This window comes from Lepidochelys olivacea, assembly GCF_965140295.1.
Source record: "Lepidochelys olivacea isolate rLepOli2 genome assembly, chromosome: 2".
NCBI classification, from domain to species: Eukaryota; Metazoa; Chordata; order Testudines; family Cheloniidae; genus Lepidochelys; species Lepidochelys olivacea.
Genome location: NC_140412.1, coordinates 129,375,894 through 129,401,633, shown reverse-complemented (window position 1 = coordinate 129,401,633; position 25,740 = coordinate 129,375,894). Strand labels below are relative to the sequence as shown.

The 25,740-nt window shown below is 42.8% G+C and overlaps 1 protein-coding gene across 8 annotated transcripts in view; it reads right to left on the bottom strand.

Annotated features, from left to right (window-relative positions):
- The window catches only part of CDH10 (cadherin 10), a 159,790-nt gene that overhangs the window by 97,003 nt on the left and 37,047 nt on the right, over positions 1-25,740 (bottom strand). For 2 of the 8 annotated variants that reach the window (XM_084621597.1, XM_084621598.1), the window contains exon 2: positions 2,658-2,746. The exons of 4 other annotated variants lie outside the window; for them this stretch is intronic. The gene's annotated coding sequence lies outside the window, so the exon portion shown is untranslated. The remainder of the gene's footprint in view (positions 1-2,657; positions 2,747-25,740) is intronic. 2 more of the 8 variants (XM_084621596.1, XM_084621599.1) reach the window with 1 other exon arrangement.

The window sequence follows — 25,740 nt, the reverse complement described above, 5'->3', positions numbered from 1 at the left end:
GAAATCTACTTTAAAATTATTTTCCCACTCTTGTGTGCCTCTGTATTCCTGTTTGAGTCAGAATAGAAGCAGGTGTGCCACAATACAATGTGAAAGGTTATTTGCATCATTTCAGGCCTGATCAGAAGCATGAAATGCCATGGTCAAGACTTTTCTCACAAAATTTCCAGTCCAATTTGCAGATTTCAAGGTGTTAGCAATAGGTTTAGATTATGGAAAAGTGTCCAGATTCTTCATGCTTTTCCAAATCATAAAGAACCTTTGAATCTTTCAAGAGATGCCCATCACAAAGTAACATTGCTCCCTAGTTTCAATAGGTCTGAAATGCCACAAGAGAAGCCTCTTGCACAGGAATTCACTGCTCATTCTTAACATTTCAACCAAAACAAGGAGATACAGAGATTCATGCACAATTTTTTGAAAGTTTGCTTTTTGCATTCAAACAGATCAGAGTAAGATTAAATTGGAGGTGAGTTCTAGCTTCCTGAAAGTGAAGTGATTTATGGCACTGACAAGATGTTGCACAACAATAATCCACACACAGCTTCAATATTGTTTCTCAGTCCTGTACCATAACATTGCAAATATTCCAAAGGAAGGTATTTTTCTAGTCAGAGAATGCCTATAACAAATTAAGATAAACTGTGTGGGAGGTTCTATGATGAGAAAGTTTCCCTTCTGTTAGGGGATATAATGGAACAGATTCTACTCTCCTACTAATTTTACTCTGGTGTAATTCCACTGACTTCTGTGGAGTCACCCCTAATTTACATTGGTGTAAGTGAATTCTAAACTCTTGAGTCTACTCAGCTAGCCTTTAGCAGAGTGGGCATGGCAGTGTAACTGGATATATAAATTCTTCATCTCTCCATCAGCCCCAGAAAATCCTACATTCATAGAAACTTGGGGGATTTCAACCTCTGTTGCCACATTTTTAATATAAAGAACAAAAAAATGAAGACTGGAAAAAGAAAAAAATCTTCTGATATGCTAGACCCCAGCATGGTAAAGTGGCAGCTTGTGTAACAGATTCTGAACACATACAAGTGGCTTTTCCAAAACACAACTGAGTAAATACTCAGCATACAACTTTGTCCTCATTTTAAAAAAAAAAAAAAGGCCTTTCAATGCAGCTTCAGTTACCATAATTGAAAAAGAAAAAGAAAGTTGTTTCAAATGAACAATTTTTAGAGGATTTTAATCTTATCATTCATCTTATTATGCATTAAAGGTCATTTTACTTTGATGCAAGTAATTGTAAAGATGCCCCCAAACCTATTCACAAATTAACTGCCTAGTTCTGAATCAAAGGATTAAATGATAAACTGACAATAAGTTGATAATTTGGCTACCTGAAGCTTACCGGCTCTACATTGTACACTGCACTGGACACATTCATCATTGTTAATTTATAGTATGTATTTGTAAAAGAGACATCTATATCTCTGAACCATCTTCAGTTCAAGTTCCTAAATGGATAAAGGTGACTAAAGTCTGCATGGTTAGCTGCTAAACTGGACACAGTCAAACTGAATGGTTCAGAAAAATTGCTTCTAATTAGGGATGGTGAACTCATTTCCCCCTATTTCAAAGCTGCATGATACAATATGAATGTTTCTTTCAAGCCCAAACATTATTTTATCCATGTCCCAGTTAGGAGAAAGAAACTGAAAAATAGAGCAGAGAAAAAAATTCTAAGAGAAAAAAATGCCGAGCAGTATTATTACTTTTGTCAAGAAAGTGTAATATTGTTGTTGAATGTTAGGTGGAACTGTACTGAAATGCTAACTATTTTTTTTTTAGCAGTGATTCATGGTTAACAATAGGTATGTGTGTGTTTTATACAACAAAACATTGTAAAATTTCACACCTTTAAAAACAAGCACATTATGTCTTAAAATTAAAAATAAGGTATCTAGTGTGTCCTTCACGATTATAACCCATCAATACTCACTATCACCCCCACATACACATACAGCTATAACTCTTTCTTTCTTCTCAAATTTGCAAAAAATGTTACACTCATAACTAACCAAACAAAAATCAATAGGTGATTAAAGGAAATGATCCCTTGAAAAGGAATTGAGATCTTATAATCATCCAGTCCCTTTCATCCCCTCTCTATGACCCACCATGGTTCCCTAAAACACTCCAGTCCATACCTTGTTCCCCATCTCCTACCACCATTTCCATACAGCCTGTCCCTTTATGTGTGCCTCTGTACCTTTTGTGCCATCCCCTCTCAACCTTCCATGATTCCTCTAAATACATCCCACCCCTTCTATGTCTACTATCTGTACCTTCCAAAGTTCTTTGCTAACAAGTTATTCCTCCTGCCACACCCACATTCTGTTCTCTATCTCCTGACTCATTCAAAGTTCCCCCTACTATATGATCTTGAAAACTTGAATTCCCACCAGTGTCCTCCTGCCTCCTCTCATTTTGACAAGGGAGTTTAGCTCCACCCTGCTTCTCCATGATATGTCCGCACACACCTCCTCCTAAATTATTTTTCTACCGTATCACACCTCACCTAGCCTAATCTATCCCTTTTCTCCTCAGATTCAGTCTAGCAGCTGCTGCAGCAACAAAGCCTGGAGGCAGGAAAATGCTTTGTTTATATTTTGTCTCACCCCTCCCACAAATAAAGTACTTACTCGTCAATGTCAACCAAAGAAAACTTACTCTTCAATGTCAACCAAAGAAAATTGCTTCTAATTACGGATGGAGTCTGTAGGCCAATTCACTGTGGAAAAAAGATGATTCCAAAAAATAATACATTTTAAAAAGAATAGGCAAATATTCAAAAATACCATAACATAAAAGTGGAATTTTTGATTTTTAGCAAACATCCCAGAAAAACAAACAAACAAAAACACTACTCTAAAAGATGCGGCATGCAAAATGTCAGGAATATTGAGCTTTTCTTTGGATAAACTAGGGGGAAGTAAAACACTTTGAGTTTATATTAGGAGGTTATAGCTTTAACATTGACTACAGAGCACTCAATGATACTTCAAACATTCATACAAATGCACAGACACACACACTACATGCAGCTCACCAATATAGTGTGTCTGGACTAGAAGGGGACTCAAGGTCCCTTCCATTCCTACGATTCTATGAGTCTATGTTCAACAGCTATTGAGTGATTATGAATTCATTTGTGTTTTAGCAGCTGAATTGCACTTGAGAGAACCTTAGATTTAGATTAGAAGAAAAAATATTAGCGAACTAGGTACAATTTTAAATCCCCAAGACAGTACAATAGGTTTGCCAAATCTTCAACCTCTATGGGATACATGTACAGTACATGAAATTCCAATAAATGAAGTATGCAAATAATTACAGTGAAATATCCAGGCAAGTGGATCTATCGCTATAATTTAGAAACATGTACCAGAGAAATAAGTTATCTTGGTAACAATACATTTACTTTTTCTTTATTCTGTTTCAGTCCATCTTTGATATTCTTTGACTTTTCTGGGAATGGAAAGATCATAAAATTCTACTGGGGACGTTGTCAGGAACCCAGATTGAGAGGTACAGCAAGACTTGCAGTGCTGGAGACTTAACTTTCACCCTGTCCTGCAGGTGATTTCCTGGCCAGCAGCATGAATTCTAGTGAATGACACTGAGCATTTATAAACAAGACATTCTTTTCCTTCAGGGCAGATGGAAATGTAAGGCTCAAGGTCTGTACTTTCTAGTGCTTTCTTTCTGCCAGCCAACTATCAACCCCATCAGAGTAATAGAATAAGCACAGAAGCATGCCAAACATCTAAAAACTAACCATAATCTCATCAGGAGTTTAGATCTGCAGCTCAGGCTGAAACCTTACAGTTTCAGAGAGCAGAGTCAGTTCACTGAAGCATGAAGAATTGGAGCACTGAGAGACTGTGCCTGCTTAGAAGACTGTGTAATTTAATAAAGTGTTCATTGGTGTCTACATACTGGCTCCTCAAACTTGTATTGGTGCCTGTGCCTGGAGCATGGAGACTCCCATTCCTGCTAATCAGATGAGGGTAGTGGGAATAAAATCTCCTGTGAAGACAGGCAGACAAATGACAGGCTCACAGTTTTAAACCTTACTTTACGATGGTAAAATGGAGATGACGTCACTTCTAGAAAATTTCTTAAAATGATATATTTGTGTCTTTACAATTATTTATTAGCATAACAGTTATTGAACATCAGAGCACACACATGCTTCCTATAGTATGCGTTGTTATTCATGTTTTCTACAAGTCCTTCATTTGATTATTCAACTAAACTAACATTAGACCCTGGGTATATTTACAATGTACTCAGTGATTCTCACAATAAGTGGTTTGTCAATTATCTTTAACTAATTTGAAGCTTTAGCTTGTATTTCAGCTCCTTTTGGTTTGTTCCTTAAATATGTATCACTTTCCTGTAGACACTTTCCTATAGCTGTACAATTTGTTCTTGTATTTGTTGTATCATTCTCAATGCACCCTTTTACCTGGCAAATTAAGAGCTCGTCTTTATGGTGCTGTTGAAATGTATTTGGAATTCTTACAATTCTGCAGTGAAGTGCTGACAATCACATTATATTCTTGGCTTTCTTTGCCTCACGCCTTTTACTGCAGAAGCTACTGCTATACACTAGTAAAATTCTGCAAAATGAGTCAGACTTGTGGAATCTGTTAGCAACATTTTTAAGAGTTAACCCACAAAAGAAATCATAGTTCAGTATGGATCATATACTCAGTCACTTGTGCCTTAAATATTAGATCCACTATATTACATCCAGGAAAAATTATTAAAAGACCATTAAAATAGCAATGTCAGGCACTCAAGTTATAAAACATAAAAATTAATATTGTTCGTAAAATTTTAATTCATCCCTCTCATGTGTACATATTATAATTACTTGATCTCATGTTATTTCCCCCCAGGACTCCTGCCTTACTCAGTGTACAAAAGGCTGTAATCTGCATCTATTTGTAGTCTGTTCCAGTACCACCTTCCATCAGAATGTCATGTAGGGCAGATGTGGTGGTGAAAAAGTACACACTAACTGTAACATTTTTGAGAGGTTAGAGATATTAATTAGAGCAGGGGTGGGCATACTACGGCCTGAGGGCCACATCTAGCCCTTCAGACGTTTTAATCTGGCCCTCAAACTCCTGCCAGGGAGCAGGGTTGGGGTCGGGGGCTTGCCCCATTCCGCACGTGCTGTGGCTCCATGTGGCTCCCAGAAGCACCAGCATGTCCCCACTCTGTCTCCTACATGTAGGAGCAGCAAGGGGGCTCTGCACCCTGCCCCCGCCCGAAGCACCGCCCCCACAGCTCCCATTGGCCAGCAGTCACAACCAATGGGAGCTGCAGGGGCGGTATCTATGGATGGGACAGCGCCCAGTGCTGCCTGGCCATGCCTCCACATAGGAGCCAGAAAGAAGACATGCCGCTGCTTCCAGGAGCTGCTTGTGGTAAGTGCCGCCTGGAGTCTGCACCCCTGACCCTTTCCAGCATCCCAACCCTCTGTCCCAGCCCTGATCCCCCTCGGTCCCACCCTCCTGCACCCTTGAGCCCACACCACCAGCTGGAGCCCTCATTCCCCACCCACACCCCTGCCCCAGCCCAGAGCTCCCTTCCACATGCTGAACTCCTAATTTCTGGTCCCACCCCAGAGCCGGCACCCCAACTCCCAGTTTTGTGAGCATTCATGGCCTGCCATACAATTTCCATCCCCAGATTTGGCCCACCCCTGGGTTAGAGCCTCTCTATCCCAAGTTTGCAGTCAGACAGCAGTCAAAATGTCAAGATGGCAGTGCATGTTTTCTGCATGTACCCTGATTTTCACAATACCTCAGTTTAACAGAATGACAACTGTGTGTGCATGATGCTTATCATTGACTAAAAACTGTGACTGCTGTACTCAGTTAGCTTCCTCTTCAGACATGGTAGAATTCCCGACTACAACTGCTCTAAATGTTTTGCTCCATCCTGATCACAGAAGCTAGACTTCACCTGGTCTCTGCTAAAAGGCCTCTACCATCTCTATATATCTTAGCTATATGGCCAAGCTATCAATCTTTAATGTATTTATCTTCTCTTCCACACCTCATTCCTGTGAGTATGGAAGTACTGTCATCCTTAAAACAGATGGGGGAACTGAGACAAAAGAGGCTGTAATTTTCCCAAAGTCACACAGGAAGTCTGTGGTAGAGCAGCGAATTCAACTCTAGTCTCCCAAGTGCCTGGCTACTGACCTACCCACAGTATCTTCCTGCATCTAGTCTCTGCTAGCATTGAGCCACTGTTTGAAAATGCCACAAAGTTGATGAGCTGTGATTAAATTAGTGTCAGCCAAGTGATACCACTCAACTGCCTGGGAAAAGCCTAACTTTGTCATTCAGGTGCCAAGAATTCTATTATCCTTCTCTATTGTCAAGGTTCCTCCCCCACTCTGAACTCTAGGGTACAGATGTGGGGACCTGCATGAAAAACCTCCTAAGCTTATCCTTACCAGCTTAGGTTAAAACTTCCCCAAGGTACAAAATATTACCCCCGTTATCCTTGGAATGGCCGCTACCACCACCAAACTAATACTGGTTACTGGGGAAGAGCTGTTTGGACGCGTCCTTCCCCCCAAAATACTTCCCAAAACCTTGCACCCCACTTCCTGGACAAGGTTTGGTAAAAAGCCTCACCAATTTGCCTAGGTGACTACAGACCCAGACCCTTGGATCTTAAGAACAATGAACAATCCTCCCAACACTTGCACTCCCCCTTTCCTGGGAAATGTTGGATAAAAAGCCTCACCAATTTGCATAGGTGACCACAGACCCAAACCCTTGGATCTGAGAACAATGAAAAAGCATTCAGTGTTTTACAAGAAGACTTTTAATAAAAAATAGAAGTAAATAGAAATAAAGAAATCCCCCCTGTAAAATCAGGATGGTATATATCTTACAGGGTAATTAGATTCAAAAACATAGAGAACCCCTCTAGGCAAAACCTTAAGTTACAAAAAAGATACACAGACAGAAATAGTTATTCTATTCAGCACAATTCTTTTCTCAGCCATTTAAAGAAATCATAATCTAACACATACCTAGCTAGATTACTTACTAAAAGTTCTAAGACTCCATTCCTGTTCTGTCCCCGGCCAAGACGACTACAGACAGACACACAAACCCTTTGTTTCTCTCCCTCCTCCCAGCTTTTGAAAGTATCTTGTCTCCTCATTGGTCATTTTGGTCAGGTGCCAGCGAGGTTACCTTTAGCTTCTTAACCCTTTACAGGTGAGAGGAGCTTTCCCCTGGCCAGGAGGGATTTCAAAGGGGTTTACCCTTCCCTTTATATTTATGACACGCCCCCCAAATCTCAGCTAGGGTGAAACACTGGCTGGGATTTCTTCCTGGAGCTCTAGGAAAACAGAGTTAATAAGACACATGCATCTCTAAATATACTACCAAGTACATAAAGACTAACAATATTTTCCACATCTCAAGGACGATTTTAACCAGTTGATTCTGGGAAACTTTCACGGGAGAGTGCATCAGCCACTTTGTTAGAAGCTCCTGAGATGTGTTGGATGTCGAAATCAAAATCTTGGAGAGCTAAACTCCACCGAAGAAGTTTTCTGTTAGTTTCTTTGACGGTGTGAAGCCACTTTAGTGCAGCATGGTCGGTTTGCAGGTGGAAACGCCGTCCCCAAACATATGGGCGTAGCTTTTCCAGAGCGTAGACAATGGCATAACATTCTTTTTCAGTGACTGACCAGTTGCTTTCCCTCTCAGACAGTTTTTTGCTGAGAAACACTACAGGGTGGAATTCTTGATCAGGTCCTTTCTGCATTAAAACTGCTCCCACACCACGCTCGGATGCATCTGTGGTTACTAGGAACGGTTTGTCAAAGTCTGGGGCCCTTAGTACAGGGTCAGACATGAGTGTCGCTTTAAGCTTGTTAAAGGCCTTCTGACACTTTCCGGTCCACTGAACAGCATTTGGCTGTTTCTTTTTGGTTAGGTCTGTCAGTGGGGCAGCGATTTGGCTGTAGTGCGGTACAAATCGTCTGTAATAACCGGCCAAGCCTAAGAAGGATTGAACCTGTTTCTTTGACTTTGGGACAGGCCACTTTTGGATAGCATCCACTTTGGCCTGTAGGGGGCTGATAGTTCCTTGACCCACCTGGTGTCCAAGGTAAGTCACTCTGTTTAGGCCTATTTGACACTTCTTAGCCTTAACAGTTAGTCCTGCCTCCCTTATGCGCTCAAGGACTTTTTGTAGATGTTCCAGGTGGTCTGCCCAGGAATCCGAAAATATGGCCACATCGTCAAGGTAGGCGACTGCATATTCTCCTAATCCCGCTAGGAGACCATCTACAAGTCTTTGGAAAGTGGCGGGTGCATTTCGCAGCCCGAAAGGGAGTACATTAAATTCATACAGCCCGAGATGTGTGATGAAGGCTGACCTTTCCTTGGCAGATTCATCTAGCGGTACCTGCCAGTACCCCTTGGTTAAGTCCAAGGTAGAGATGAACTGGGCCCGTCCCAGTTTCTCTAATAGTTCATCAGTGCGTGGCATTGGATAGTTGTCTGGGCGAGTTACAGCATTTAGCTTACGGTAGTCCACGCAAAAACGTATTTCCCCATCTGGTTTGGGAACTAGAACCACTGGAGATGCCCATGCACTTTCAGAGGGGCGGATTACACCCATCTGTAACATATCCTGGATCTCCCGTTCTATAGCAGTTTTAGCTTGAGGAGACACCCGGTAAGGTTGGACCCTAATTGGGTGAGCATTACCTGTGTCAATGGAGTGGTATGCCCGTTCAGTCAGTCCTGGGGTGGCTGAGAACGTTGGCGCGTAGCTAGTGCACAGCTCCTGGATCTGCTGTCGCTGCATACGCCCAAGGGTCATGGAGAGGTTCACCTCTTCCACACCACCAGCACATTTCCCTTCGTAATAGACACCTTCAGGCCACTCAGCGTCGTCTCCTCCCTGGGCTGTAAACTGACAAACCTTTAATTCTCTGGAATAAAAGGGCTTTAGAGAATTAATATGATACACCTTAGGCTTTCGGTTGGAGGTGGGGAATGCTATGAGATAATTAACAGCTCCCAGGCGCTCCTGGACCACGAATGGCCCTTCCCACGATGCTTCCATTTTATGGGCCTGGAGCGCCTTTAAGACCATGACCTGGTCTCCTACTTTGAAGGAACGCTCTCTGGCATGTTTATCATACCAGGCTTTTTGCTCTTTTTGAGCATCCTGTAAGTTTTCTCTAGCAAGGGCTAAAGAGGTTCGGAGGGTGTTTTGTAGGTTGGTTACAAAGTCCAGAATGTTAGTTCCTGGAGAAGGTGTAAATCCCTCCCATTGCTGCTTCACCAACTGCAATGGCCCCTTAACCTCACGGCCATATACAAGTTCAAATGGAGAAAACCCTAAACTGGGATGTGGTACAGCTCTGTAGGCAAAGAGCAACTGCTGCAATACTAGGTCCCAATCATTGGAGTGCTCATTTACGAATTTACGTATCATGGCCCCCAAAGTTCCATTAAACTTCTCCACCATGCCATTTGTTTGATGATGGTAAGGAGTGGCAACCAAGTGATTTACCCCATGAGCTTCCCAAAGGTTTTTCATAGTTCCTGCCAGGAAATTAGTCCCTGCATCTGTGAGGATGTCGGAGGGCCAACCTACCCTGGCAAAAATGTCTGCTAGTGCCTGGCACACACTTTTAGCCCTGGTGTTGCTTAGAGCTACTGCTTCCGGCCATCGGGTGGCAAAATCCATGAAAGTCAGTATGTACTGCTTTCCTCTGGGTGTCTTTTTCGGAAAAGGACCCAGAATATCCACAGCTACTCGCTGAAATGGAACTTCAATGATGGGGAGTGGCTGGAGAGGAGCTTTGACCTGGTCTTGGGGTTTTCCCACTCTTTGGCACACCTCACAAGACTGGACATAGGTAGAAACATCCTTGCCCATTCCCTCCCAGTGGAATGACCTCCCCAAACGGTCTTTGGTCCTGTTCACCCCAGCATGGCCACTAGGGTGATCATGGGCTAAGCTCAAGAGCTTGGCCCGGTATTTAGTTGGAACTACCAACTGTCTCTGAGGATGCCAGTCTTCCTGGTGTCCCCCAGAAAGAGTTTCCTTGTATAAAAGTCCTCTTTCTACAACAAACCTGGATCGATTAGAAGAGCTGAGAGGCGGTGGGTTGCTCCGTGCCGCCGTCCAAGCTCTCTGGAGGCTTTCATCTGCTTCCTGTTCGGTCTGGAACTGTTCCCTTGATGCTGGAGACATCAGTTCCTCATGGGATTGTGGACCTAGGCTTGGTCCCTCTGGAAGCGATATAGGGGATGGAGCTGTTTCTGTTGACTGTGAACCGCTCTCCGCTGGTGCACTATGTTCGGATTCAGGCTCCGGCTGAGCCTCTTGTGTAGGGTTATCGGCTGCTGCCAGTTCAGGTTCGGTGGGGCCCTCTGGTGTTGAGGTTGCAAGTACTGGATTCAGTGCTGACACGGGGTCTGGTGTTGGTTGTTTGGCTGGTTCCGGTTCTGGGACTGGTTCCGTCTGGGTCTCTGGGACTGGATCCACTACTGCTGTTGCAGACATTGGCCTGGGGTCCAGGTCCATCACCTCTGACTGGGTCCTGATAGAAGTTTCCGGAACAGAGCTAGGCCTCACGGCTTGTTTAGCCTGGTTGCGGGTGACCATTCCCACCCTCTTGGCCTGCTTCACATGATTGGCCAAGTCTTCCCCCAACAGCATGGGGATGGGATAATCATCATAGACTGCAAAAGTCCACATTCCTGACCAGCCCTTGTACTGGACAGGCAACTTGGCTGTAGGCAAATTGAAAGAGTTGGACTTGAAGGGTTGAATCGTCACTTGGATCTCTGGGTTGATTAAATTGGGGTCCACTAAGGAAGCATGGATAGCTGACACTTGTGCTCCGGTGTCCCTCCACGCGGTGACCTTCTTCCCACCCACACTCACAGTTTCCCTCCGCTCCAAGGGTATCTGGGAGGTATCTGGGCCTGTGGACCTCTGGTGTGATTCCGGTGCAATGAACTGTAATCTGTTGGGGTTCTTGGGGCAGTTGGCCTTTACATGCCCCAGCTCGTTACACTTAAAACATCGTCCAGCTGACGGGTCACTGGGGCGAGGAGGGTTGCTGGAGAACGGGGTGGTGGGACGATAAGGGGTCTGGAGGGTTCTTTGGGAGGTAGGTGGGGCTTTGGGCGGCCCCCGGTAATAGGGTGTGGTCTGGGGTGGTCCCTTCTGGTCTCCGCTCCAACTGCGACCAGTTTTCTTCTTCTCTGCCACCTCCACCCATCTGGCTCCAATCTCTCCTGCCTCAATTACAGTTTTGGGTTTCCCATCTAGGATGTATCTTTCTATTTCCTCAGGAACACCCTCTAAGAATTGTTCCATTTGCATTAGGAAGGGCAAATTTACTGGAGATTCAACACTTGCTCCTGATATCCAGGCATCCCAATGTTTTACAATGTGGTAGGCATGTCGGGTAAATGACACGTCTGGTTTCCACCTTAGGGCTCTGAACCTCCGACGAGACTGCTCGGGTGTTATCCCCATTCTGACTCTCGCCTTGGATTTAAACAGTTCATACTTGTTCATGTGTTCTTTAGGCATTTCAGCTGCCACCTCAGCTAAGGGTCCACTGAGCTGCGGCCTCAGCTCTACCATGTATTGGTCAGTAGAGATGTTGTACCCAAGGCAGGCCCTTTCGAAGTTTTCTAAGAAGGCCTCAGTATCATCACCTGCCTTGTAGGTGGGGAACTTTCTGGGATGGGAAGTGGTACCTGGAGAAGGATTGCTAGGGTTTGTTGGTATATTCTGCTGGGCCTTTATCCTCTCCATCTCCTCCACATGCTTCCTCTCTTTTTCCCTCTCCTCCTCCACATGCTTCCTTGCCTCCATTTCCCTCTTGTGGGCAGCCTCTTGGTGTTGTTCTGCCTCCCTTTCTTGTTCCTTCTTCAGCTGCATGAGTTCTATCTGTCTTTCATGTTCCCTTTGTTTTTCCTCAGCCTGAAATTTGGCTAATTCCAGCTGTAGTCGAGCTGAGGATTTGGCCATTCTAACCTCTCTGTTTTTAACTAACTTTACACCCGAGGTTTAGAAATAAACAAACAAAACTTGGCTGTAAAATTTTGCTGTGCTGGAATAGAATACCTATTCTCTGATAGTGATTGTCAGCCTACAGAAAAAGACAATTCCCTTGTCTCTGCTCTGGGCCCAAATTAAAGCAAAAAACCTCCAACTACTTGGAAACCTGCTTACCCAGCCCAAAGAAGAAAAAAATTTCTTTTCAAACCTGTGCTCCTTGTAAAACAAAAAAAAAATCAAAATCCTAAAAAAAAACCCTGCCACTTTTGTCTCCAGGCAAATGGGTAGAGCACACACCCCCTATTTACTTTTAGGAAGAAAAGAAAAAAAAAAAACCTCTGGGTTGGAAGACTGTGAATTTCCCTGCAGGAGTTAAGTACCCTGCCTCCAGGCAAGAAAACCTGCAATTCACAAGATAATCCCCTTTTGTCTCTGCTTGGCCACAAAGCAGAGAGAAACCAAGCTGCTTTCAGTTTCAAAGCTGCCTTCTGGACTTCCTAAAATTTCCTTTTTAAAATCTGTATTTCTAGTTCAAAAAATCTCAACTGGATCTCAAAATGATTTCAGGTTAATCCCACCACTGTGCCACCATGTCAAGGTTCCTCCCCCACTCTGAACTCTAGGGTACAGATGTGGGGACCTGCATGAAAAACCTCCTAAGCTTATCCTTACCAGCTTAGGTTAAAACTTCCCCAAGGTACAAAATATTACCCCCGTTATCCTTGGAATGGCCGCTACCACCACCAAACTAATACTGGTTACTGGGGAAGAGCTGTTTGGACGCGTCCTTCCCCCCAAAATACTTCCCAAAACCTTGCACCCCACTTCCTGGACAAGGTTTGGTAAAAAGCCTCACCAATTTGCCTAGGTGACTACAGACCCAGACCCTTGGATCTTAAGAACAATGAACAATCCTCCCAACACTTGCACTCCCCCTTTCCTGGGAAATGTTGGATAAAAAGCCTCACCAATTTGCATAGGTGACCACAGACCCAAACCCTTGGATCTGAGAACAATGAAAAAGCATTCAGTGTTTTACAAGAAGACTTTTAATAAAAAATAGAAGTAAATAGAAATAAAGAAATCCCCCCTGTAAAATCAGGATGGTATATATCTTACAGGGTAATTAGATTCAAAAACATAGAGAACCCCTCTAGGCAAAACCTTAAGTTACAAAAAAGATACACAGACAGAAATAGTTATTCTATTCAGCACAATTCTTTTCTCAGCCATTTAAAGAAATCATAATCTAACACATACCTAGCTAGATTACTTACTAAAAGTTCTAAGACTCCATTCCTGTTCTGTCCCCGGCCAAGACGACTACAGACAGACACACAAACCCTTTGTTTCTCTCCCTCCTCCCAGCTTTTGAAAGTATCTTGTCTCCTCATTGGTCATTTTGGTCAGGTGCCAGCGAGGTTACCTTTAGCTTCTTAACCCTTTACAGGTGAGAGGAGCTTTCCCCTGGCCAGGAGGGATTTCAAAGGGGTTTACCCTTCCCTTTATATTTATGACATCTATAAACAAGCAAGTAATAAGGTAGCACATCAAATGCAGCATGCCACAAACACTGAAGAGTAACCAATAAATCAGTGACATGGAAAGAATTTCACTACATCCAGTCTACCTTCCTCATTCTGTGATCTGATACAGTGACTGGATACATCACAGTCAGATTCTGGTTACCCACTAGTTGTAATTAAGCCTGCCAGATTAAAAAACACCACCGGGAGGTAAACCATGTCAAAACAGTGGTGCGCCTGGGTAGTTATGAGACCAAGCATATGGAGTTATTAATAACAATAATTATTATTTACATTCACATATAGGCCAGGATTCTTCACTTAGGCCTAAGCCTTTACAACACGTAAAATAGAAGATGCCATTTGCATTTCATACATTTTGAGTAACTACAACAGCTAACTATCTATACTTATCAACAAATTCTTACTAACTTGTGAAGTAATTTCCTTTCACTTGTTTCATGTTTTATTCTTAAAAAATTATAATACAGGGAGCGGGCAGAGATTGGTAGGGGGCGCTCTCCCTTGGCAATCAGGTCTGACCCCAATTCCCCAGTGCGGCACTAGGGGGCGTTGTGCTGTGAGCGGGCAGAGATCAGTAGGGAGTGCTCTCTCTTGGCAATCAGGGCTGGCCCCAATGTCCCAGTGTGGTGCTAGGGGGCGCTGTGCTGCAGGGAGCGGGCAGAGATCGGTAGGGGATGCTTTCTCCAGCAGTCTGGGCTGTTCTGATTACTCCACCCCAGAGGCAGCTGTGTCTGCACAACGGGCAAGCGCTGCCGGCAGGGGAGCAAGGCGGGGATGAATGTTAGGGGCTCAGGCTGTGGCATGGAGGAGGGGCGCTCGGGGGGGGGGGGAACCAGGCTGCTCTGGGAGACAACAAGATTTCCCAGGCAGAAACAGGCTAATGCAGCCCCTGCCAGATGTGCTCCCTGGCTCATAACCACCACCCTATACCGGAAACCTACTGACCGCTATACTTACCTACATGCCTCCAACTTTCATCTAGACCACACCACATGATCCATTGTCTACAGCCAAGCTCTACGATACAACTGCATTTGCTCCAACCCTTCAGACAGAGACAAACACCTAGAATATCTCTATCAAGCATTCTTACAACTACAATACCCACCTGCTGAAGTGAATAAACAGATTGACAGAGCCAGAAGAGTACCCAGAAGTCACCTATTACAGGACAGGCCCAACAAAGAAAGTAACAGAATACCACTAGCCGTCACCTTCAGCCCCCAGTTAAAACCTCTCCAACACATCATCAAGGATCTACAACCTATCCTGAAGGATGACCCAACACCCTCACAGATCTTGGGAGACAGGCCAGTCCTTGCTTACAGACAGCCCCCCAACCTGAAGCAAATACTCACCAGCAACCACACACCACACAACCAAAACACTAACCCAGGAACCTATCCTTGCAACAAAGCCTGATGCCAACTGTGTCCACATATCTATTCAAAGGACACCATCATAGGGCCTAATCACATCAGCCACACTATCAGAGGCTCGTTCACCTACACATCTACCAATGTGATATATGCCATCATGTGCCAGCAATGCCCATCTGCCATGTACATTGGTCAAACTGGACAGTCTCTACGTAAAAGAATAAATGGACACAAATCAGACGTCAAGAATTATAACATTCAAAAACCAGTCGGAGAACACTTCAATCTCTCTGGTCACTTGATTACAGACCTAAAAGTGGCAATACTTCAACAAAAAACCTTCAAAAACAGACTCCAATGAGAGACTGCTGAATTGGAAGTAATTTGCAAACTGGACACCATTAAATTAGGCTTGAATAAAGACTGGGAGTGGATGTGTCATTACACAAAGTAAAACTATTTCCCCATGTTTATTCTTCCCCGCCCCCGCCCCCCACTACTGTTCCTCACACGTTCTTGTCAACTGCTGGAAACGGCCCACCTTGATTATCACTACAAAAGTTTTTTTCCTCTTCTGCTGGTAATAGCTCACCTTAACTGATCACTCTCATTATCGTGTGCATGGTAACACCCACTGTTTCATGTTCTCTGTGTATATAAAATCGTCTTACTGTATTTTCCACTGTATGCATCTGATGAAGTAGGCTGTAGCCCACGAAAGCTTATGCTCAAATAAATTTGTTAGTCTCTAAGGTGCCACAAATACGCCTGTTCTTTTTACTACCTTGAGTGAATCAGTTCTCTCTCTCAAGAAACCAGCCACTGCAACTGTGAAACTCACTTGGAAAACCCCACCATCATGCCAGTTCCAACTGATGAAAGTACTTTCATTGTTTACCCTAGTGTTGACTTGGTTATGAGGTAGGCATGCTTCTTAGAAAATACCTAAATAAAAAACTTCTGAATGACTAAAATGTATGATCATGTGTACTTCAGTAACAAGTTTAATCATAGTTACCTAGAAGTTATAAGTAGCAACATATTTGAGGCTAGAGAAACTCACTACGCTAATTAAGCCTACTACTTTTTGTAATAGAAACTACGCTCCCCTACAGCAAAAGTTCACTGCGAGAAACCCTAAACCCTGAGCATTTCAAAGATTTCATCTTAAAAATCACATGGATTTTGTGATCAAGAGAATTTATAGCTTCTTAGACAAAAAGAGGAAGAATCTTTGAATTGGCTTCTAAACTAAAGATTTTACCACTGTACCTTTGGATAAAGAGCTTACAGTACTGGAGAAACTCTGGAGAAATCAGAATAGTGTCAAAATTATTACCTCCATATTTTGTTTTGCATTTGATGTGTGATAGTCTTACATATATAAGTGGCAACGCTTGGCTATGAATATAACATCAGCAAGGTCATTTTGCTGAATTGACATTTTTCAATAATTAAATAACTTGTCTACATTTATAAACTCTGCTTTAGTTGAACTGACACAATCAGTCCCATAATTCCAGTGACATAGAAATCTGACTGGAAGTAAATAAGGATTTATATTTACAGCTCCATATTTCCATGTTGGCACCAAAGTCACCTGACCAGACTAGTATAAAACCAGAATAACAATTTGTGATAAGATTGTAATGAGACTTTGAATTAATTCAAACTGTTTTATTATCTCTTGAAAATTGTAAGTTCCCATCTTGAGTTTTATTTTTCATATTGTGAACAGTAACATCTTGATTTTGCTTTCTGAAAATTTTTCATTTGCTTTCAAAAGTGTTTTGGGTAATAAAACTCAAAATCATAGTAATTCTCCAGTCTGTACTTTACACAAGGAACACAGAGCAAAAGAACAGTGAGAAATCTAATAGAAATAATTCGCTAATTAAATTATTTAACCATTGTGAGTTTCATCACCTGTCTGGTAGAATGACCCTTGGGGCAGTCTGCAGACTCTGGGATTTTTGTGTGGTGTGCTGCAGCAGAATGATTCTGCATAAGACAGAGCCCTTCAGAAGGTAGAAAGTTATCTTCAAGATAAGTCTGTGTCTGCCTAACTGGAGTCACTGTTTAATGGGCAGCACAACAGTGAGTGGTGGACAGAACTTCACCTGTAGCTGTGGCTCTAAGCACCCTCCAGCACCCAGCACTATACTGTGTGTGGGGTATTAAACACAGCAGGAGCTTTGGGGTAAGTCTACACAGCCCATGGCAGCAAGCCTCCCAGCCTGGGTCAATAGTCTCAGGCTCATGCCACCATGCTAAAATAGCAGTGTAGGGAGTGCTTTGAAGTTGTGACTCAGGCTGCAGGTCGGGCTGTGAAGCCTAGGGAAGGGGGTAGCCATCTTGAAACATCCAGGAGCTGATTTTCTTAAGTGTTGAGCATAAGCGATTCCTGTTTACTTCAACTGGACTCCTGGGTGCTCAATATCTCTGAAATTCAGAGCTTGTGTATGTCCGTCTGTCGGAGTTTTGGCACCCAAAAATTGAGGTATCCTAAATTTTTGGACATGAACATTTTGGCCATAGTTCTTTCCATATGCAGAATTCTCTCTTTTTTTCATTTCAGTGACTTGAAGTGTAGCACCAAAGCAAACTGTTTTCCAAACATAGGGTATTATGAGAACACCTCCCTGGCAGAATATTACTTTTATTTTGATGCCACTATTTAACTGTCCTTCGCTTGCTTTGCCAGAACTGTGTGGGGTATTGTCTGCACAGTATGCAAACACATTATTCTGGAATAAAATGCAGCTCCTTTTCTTTCTTGCCATTCTGTAGGCAACACATTTTGAGCCCTCACTGTCATTTGCAGATAATCTGAGAAGTTTCACATGCAATTTCTGTATTGGAGATATGTCAGACAATAAAAGTAATTTTTTCTACTCTTACTGGAAGCATCTGGTGCATTAGAAAGTGGATGACAGAACTGCAAGTTATAGGTTAGGATTTCCTTGGAGACAGAAGTTACCATTTATTTTCTTGTTGCTGCTTTTATTTGACCACAGCTGTAACTGGTGATCATGTTTTCAATTAAGGAACACAGTGAATTTGCAGGCAAGATTCCATAGCTGGTGCTGAACTGAATGTTACTTAAAGCTTGCTTCTGCTGTGGCTTGTTCAGCCTTTTTATCTTTCTGACAACAACAAAGGAAAGGAGGAGCTTTCTCTTGTGTTCTATTTGTTCTCCATTATTTTTCATTCAATACTGATATTTTCCTACCTTTTTGATATACATTATTCACAGTATCATGACCCTAGAGGATACTACATTACACATTACCCATTTTGCTGAATAACCATCCTCCTGGCTGCAAAGGTGTGAAAGAAATGTATCCAGTCAGCTTTTAATGGAAAAGGCTTTTAGCCTTCTATTAAGGAGGCCTTACTCAATAACGGTGTATTACTATCTTAAGAACAGTGACACTGTATTCCTGATTCCAAGTACCTTTCACCAACTCTAAGATGATCGCATACTTTTAGGCTAAATGGTTTCCATCGGCAATCCCACAAATAACTCATAAAAAGGGATCAGGCCAATTTAATTCCACAATGCTTAGCCAAACGTTCGGCCATAGTGATCATTCTCCATTTAATCTATTGATGTGCGGATGCAAGGTCTTGTTGGGCTAAGAGTCCAACATCGGAACAGACTTGATGAACCCATTTAATAAAGGGTCTGCTTCTGGGGCCCCCCACCCCTCGGTTGGTGGAATTTTATCCCTGATAAAATTCCACCTTCAGGGAGCGCTGTGTAAGCTTGAAAGCTTGTCTTGCTCACCAGCAGAAGCTGGTCCAATAAAAAGATATTACCTTGCCCACCCAGGCTCTCTAGTTCCCTCTGAACTGTTATATACCTCACCCCATTGCCCTTCTTCAGAATCACCCACCAATCAGAACTCCTCACTTGTAGCTGTCAGACAGTAATGGAACAGCAGGCCATTTTCAACTACTCTCAAAAGAGTCCAAGAGTAAAGAGAATCTGCTGGCCCTCCTCTCCCCAGTTTAGTCCCAGTGAAGAAGCTCCACTTAGTGCCCACCTACACAGGAATTCTCTTTGGAGGGATGTGAGGGCCTCACTTCTTCCTTACTTCAACAACGCCCCTATTGATCTAATAATAATATTTAAAGAAAACAGAAGCCTTGCACATTTTTGTTATGCTTCTCTGCTAAGCAAGATGTGAGAAACAGGCAGTAACGTATGAAGAGAATTCTGTGGGCATTGCATCAGATAGTGGAGATCAATGAACCATGGTTAAAATTCAATAGGAATATGAATTTACAGATCACATATAAAGCTTACAGAATTTCTGTTATGGGAAATCTATAATCCACATATATTCTCAAAAAAAGAAAAGAAAAGAAAAAAGAAAAAAATAGTATTATTCAGAAAAAGAATAGCAACTGCAAAGAATAGCAGTATTCAGAAAAAGTTCCTCCTGCGAGATTCTGATCTCAAGCCATTTTTACCCCAATACAATCCCATTGACTTCAATGGTGCTAATTTCTGATTACAAAAGGCAAGAGCAGAATTGGAAGTTACTGCAAGTTGTTAACAATGACTTCAGTGGGGCTGTATAGAGTACAGTTCGGGGGAAGAATCTGCCTAATTTGTCTACAGTTTATATTATTGTCCATTTATTATCCAACCCTTTTTGGTGTTTTAATGGATTATGGTGTTAGGGATTCATAGTGGTGCATTATAATAGGGAGCTAATTAAGGGTCAAAGACTTCTGCAATTTAGAAGGGTGTTACTGGAACAAATATTAAAATTGCTGCTTATTTTAGCCCTTCCAATGAATCTCCATTTCTTGGCAGTAACCTGCTAGGGAGACTAGATGACAGATAGATTACTGAGGCTCAGTTTTACATCTTCCTGTCACTATAGTCCATATTCCTTTATTGTTATTTATAATTAGGAGCTGTTTTATCAGCATGTACATCATTAAAAAATGATCTTTTGAGGAGATTTTCAATAAATGACTCAATTCTCTGTACACTATACTGGTTTATGAGTCATTTTTAACAACAGAGGTATGTCCTATCCTCAAAATCAAACTAAAAAAGGACAATTTGTGATTACATCGATTTATCAGCCTACTCTTCTGACAAAATTATTGGCAACAGCAATATCGTCTCAGGATACTAGAAACCATAGAGCACATGCAAGCTTAACAACAGGACACCTTCAGATGATTCACGCAATGGGAAGCAATGCAGGAAATCTGAGCCACAACCTATTTTACTGAACCTTGCCCTTCTGTGCTTACTGACACAGTCAAGTGTAATTGTAGTCATGTTAATCCCAGGATATTAGATACAAAAGGTAGGTGAGGTATTTGTGATGGTACACCCCATAAGGCTTTATGGGAAATGCTCATGTATGCTTATATGACATAACTAGAATATGTTTTATGCTACATATACCATGTAACATATCTCTGTAAAGGTTATGATCTACTGAATCTATTAATCCTATTTGTATGCAGGTATAATTTTTGTATTTGAAGTTATGAGTATTGGCTGTGTACTGGCTTGATTTTTAAGTAGCCTTTGTAAAGTGTTTGGTCAACTTCTGGAGAAAGGAATGTGCAAATTAAGTGCCTAGTGAAGAAGCACTTAAGAAACAATGGATCTTGGAATGTTCCAATCCACATAAGAAGTCTACTTGAGGATGTTCAAGATAGCATGCGACCCATGGCTGCTACCTGTAAGTTCTGTGTCATGAGTGGACATGTGACTTGCCCATGTGACTCCAAAACTCCATATTGTAGCTGGGATTCTATACAGGGGGGTGAGGGGTGTCCACCCACCAGAGAAAGTCTATTTAAACCCTGGGGAGACCACTCCATTTTGTCTTCAGCTGGCTAAAGAGAGAGCCTCTCCACCCCCAAGGATACCTGAAAGAAACTGGAACAACGGACAGTGACTGCAGGGGGTGTGAGCGAGTGCTGGACCCAGACTAGAAGACGACTAGTCTGTAAAAGGAAGCTGACTGGGTGAAGTTTTTATTCAGTTTTCTTAGACATAGACGTGAGTGTTCTATTTTATTTTGCTTGATAATTCACTTTGTTCTGTCTGTTACTACTTGAAACCACTTAAATCCGACTTTGTGTATTTAATAAAATCACTTTTTATATGTTAATTAACCCAGAGTATGTATTAATACATGGGGGGAGGAGGGAGCAAACAGCTGTGCATATCTCTCTATCAGTGTTACAGAGGGCAAATAATTTATGAGATTACCCTGTATATGCTTTATACAGAGTAAAACAGATTTATTTGGGGTTTGGACCCCATGGGGAGTTGGGCATCTGAGTGTTAAAGATGGGAGCAGTCCTGAAGTTGCTTTCAGTTAAGTCTGCAGCTTCACAGCACATGGTTCAGATCCTGGGTCTGTGTTGGAGCAGACAGGCGTGTCTGGCTTAGCAAGACAGGGTGCTGGAGTCCCAAGCTGGCAGGGAAAGCAGGGGAAGAAATAGTCTTGGCAGATCAGTTGGCAGCCCCAAGGGGGTTTCTGTGATCCAACCCGTGACAGTACTCTTTTTTTATTGGACCAATTTCTGTTGGTGATAGAGAGAAGCTTTTGAGCTACACAGAGTTCCTCTTCAGGTCTGTGAAAGGTACTCAGAGTGTCACAGCTACATGTAAGCTGGAACAGATAGTTTAGCGTAAGTAGCAAGTACATTGTCTAAGGGACCATTCAACGTGAAGTGGCCCAACAACACTCCTGTAGCCATAAGACAAAAAGGGGAGTTTGTGGGTTACAGATTGTTGTAATAAGCAATAATTCCAGGGTCTTTAATTAGACCATGATTTTAAGCATCTAGCAAAGTTATGAATTTCATCTTCCAGGCTCCTTTTTTGAAAGCATTGTGCATATTCTATATAATACTGAGCTATATTATAACACCGAGCACCTTTCCCAGCCCTGAAGAAGAGCTCTGTGTAGCTGGAAAGCTTGTCTCTCTCCACAACAGGAGTTGGTCCAAGAAAAGATATGACATTACCCACCACCGGCGGCAGGTATAGTCGGGCAGGAGAGGCTGAGCCTCCCCTAGCACAGCCACCACTGACCATGCCGCCCGAGTTCTGGACTGCGGTGGCCCTGCCACTTCCCCTCCATGTTGGGAGAGGGACTCTGAGGAAAGTTTTTGCTTATTTATTTTGCACCATGCAGGTACCTGGGCGGCTGAGGTGGTGGTACGTGCTACTCAGCTTCCTGGGTCCTTGGGACTCGCCAGGGAGATTACTGATGAATCGGGAAGCTGAGTAGCAGATACCGCCTCCTCAGCTGTCCAGGAACCTGCATGGTGCATCTAAAAGCTCAGCATTCTCTGCCTGGCTGCTCCTCTCCAGCACTCTCCATCCCCATCTCTGGAGGTCCCTGACAGTGCTCACCGGTTCCACCCCTCCACCCCACTCAGCCCACCTACCACCACTTGCTGGTCCCTCCTCCCTCTCTCCCCTGCCACCCCTCACCGGTCCGCTCCGGTGGGAGGAGGGATGCATCAAGCGGCAGCAGGGGGCTGAGTGGGAAGGGGTAGAGGAGAGGAGGGATCCTACGTGGTGAGGGGTGGCCGAACAGGGAGGGGGAAGGAGAGGAGGGACGCACATGACAAGCAGGTAGAGGGTCGAGTGGGAAAGGGTGGGGAAGGAAGGGCCAGAAAGTAATGGCAGGGGGGCGAGCAGGGAGGAAGGACCAGTAAGTGGTGGTGGGAGGAGGGACCATTGAGTGGGGAAGAGGCTGAGTAGGGGAGAGGGCAGGGCAGAAGTGGAGTGTGGGCAGCCATGGGCAAAAGAGGCAGGACAGGGAGCTAGTCTCCCTCAGGGGAAGCTTTACTCGCTGCCCATGTCACCCACCTTGTCTCTCTGAAAGAGTCAATATCGTTTGAAACCCCAACAGAATCATCAACACTTGGAACTGGCAGAAAAACTGGATACATGTTTTGTGACATTTTAATCCTGTTTTTCTTGGAAACATCAATATTCAGAAAAATTTGACAAGCTCTGGTCAACACCTTTCTCAGATAAGGAAATCCACTGTCTCCCCAAAACATGCCATAACTGGGCCAGTAATTAAGGATTTATGGTTTGACACAACCCACTTCTGTGTCTATATCTACAGGGCAGTATCTAACTTCTCATTCCTAAGCAACTTAAAGCAAGCACAATCTCTTCCATGCTGTTCCATGCATAATTTGCTGCATCCATTAGGTCCAGTGTATGTGCTGGGCCTAAGTGGTGGTAGAGGGGGAGAACAGAGCTTGAATGCTAAGTCCTTTTTGTCCACATTAGACATTCCCTACGGCAGATGAGTACTATCATATTCATGAAATTATTAGGGCTGTCAAGCAATTAAAACAATCACAAATAACTGTGTGATTGAAAACATTAATTGTGATTAACCCATGTGATTAATCGCACTGTTAAACAATAGAATACCATTTATTTAAATATTTTTGGATGTTTTCTGCATTTTCAAATATATTGATTTCAATTACAACACAGAACAGAAAGTGTACAGTGCTCACTTTGTATTTATTTTTATTACAAATATTTGTGCTAACAAAATAAATAGTATTTTTCAATTCACCTTATGCACGTACTGTAATACAATCTCTGTGATGAAAATTAAACTTACAAATGTAGAATTATGTACAAAAAATAACTGCATTCAAAAATAAAACAACCTAAAACTTTAGAGCTTACAAGTCCACTCAGTCCTACTTCTTGTTCAGTCAGTCGCTCAAACAAACAAGTTTGTTTACATTTGCAGGAGATAATGCTGCCCATTTCTTGTTTACAAAGTCACTTGAAAGTGAGAACAGATGTCCACATGGCACTGTTGTAGCTGGCGTCACAAGATATTTATGTGCCAGATGCATTAAAGATTCATATGTCCCTTCATGCTTCAACTGCCATTCCAAAGGACATACATCCATGCTAATGAGGGGTTCTACTCAATAACAATCCAAAGCAGTGCAGACCGAAGCATGTTCATTTTCATTAACTAAGTCAGACGCCACCAACAGAAGGCTGATTTTCTTTTTTGGTGGTTTGGGTTCTTTAGTTTCTACATTTGAGTGTTGCTCTTTAAAGACTTCTGAAAGCATGCACCACAACCCATCCCGATCAGATTTTGGAAGGCACTTCAGATTGTTAAACCTTGGGTCGAGTGCTGTAACTATCTTTCAAAATCTCACATTGGTACCTTCTTTGCGTTTTGTCAAATCTGCAGTGAAAGTGTTCTTAAAACAAACAACATGTGCTGGGTCATCATCCAAGACTGCTAGAATATGAAATATATGGCAAAATGCAGGTAAAACAGAGCAGGAGACATACTAATCTCCCCCAAGGAGTTCAGTCACAAATTTAATTAACACATTTTTTTTTAACAAGCGGCATCAGCATGGAAGCATGTCCTCTGGAATGGTGGCCGAAGCATGAAGGGCCATACGAATGTTTAGCATATCTGGCATATGAATACCTTGCAATGCTGGCTACAAAACTGCCATGCAAATGCGTGTTCTCACGTTCAGGTGACATTGTAAATAAGCCAGTAGCATTATCTCCCGTAAATGTAAACAAACTTGTTTGTCTTAGTGATTGGCTGAACAAAAAGTAGGACTGAGTGGACTTGTAGGCTCTGAAATTTTACATTGTTTTATTTTTGAGTGCAGTTACATAACAAACAAAAAAAATTGTAAGTTACACTTTCACGATAAAGAGGTCGTACTATAGTATTTTTCAACTCACCTTATACCAGTACTATTTCTTTTATCATATTTACAGTGCAAATATCTGTAATAAAAATAATACTATAAAGTGAGCACTGTACACTTTGTAGTCTGCATTGTAATTGAAATCAATATATTTGAAAATGTAGAAAAACATCCAAAATATTTAATAAATTTCAATTAGTATTCCGTTTTTTAACAGTGCAATTAAAACTGTGATAATCGCTATTTTTTTAATCACAATTAACTTGAGTTAATTGTGTGAGTTAACTGCGATTAATTGACAGCCCTAGAAATTATATATCAAAGCACCCAGCAACTGCAAGTTGTTTCCTTGCCTCTGAACTTTTCGACTTGCAAACTCTTGACACATCCCTAGAAATAACTATGGAAGAATGACAGTATGACTAAACAATAATGAACCAAACAGCATGTTCAGAACACAGAGGGGGTTGCCTGAAATGTGACCAGATAGCGAAGAAGAGAATTAATGTCTGGAGACTATTGTTCTTTAGGAATCTCTCTACACATGACAAGTTCCTGCATCTACAAGGGAATTCACAAGACACTGCTGACAGATAAGAAGGTCACCAACTTGGCTGTTGTCATCAGGAAGAAACAGAAGCCAGCACTGATGGGAAGAAAGGGCACTAGAAAACCACTAATCACAATGAGTCATTCACAAAAGAACCCTCTTGGCTGGGATGATTTAGTTGGTGTTGGTCATGCTTTAAGCAGGGGATTGGACTAGATCAGGGGTCTGAAACACGCGGCCCATGGGCCGTATGCAGCCCGTGGGGTTATTTTCTGCGCCCCCTCCAGCATTTACCTAGAGCGGCTCTGGCCTGGCGCTCACCAGGGGCAGGGCAAGCTCCCTCCCTCCCTCCCTGCCTGCCCTGCCCCCGCACCACTCTGGGAAGTGGCCGGGACCTGGGGGAGGGGGCACAGGGGTC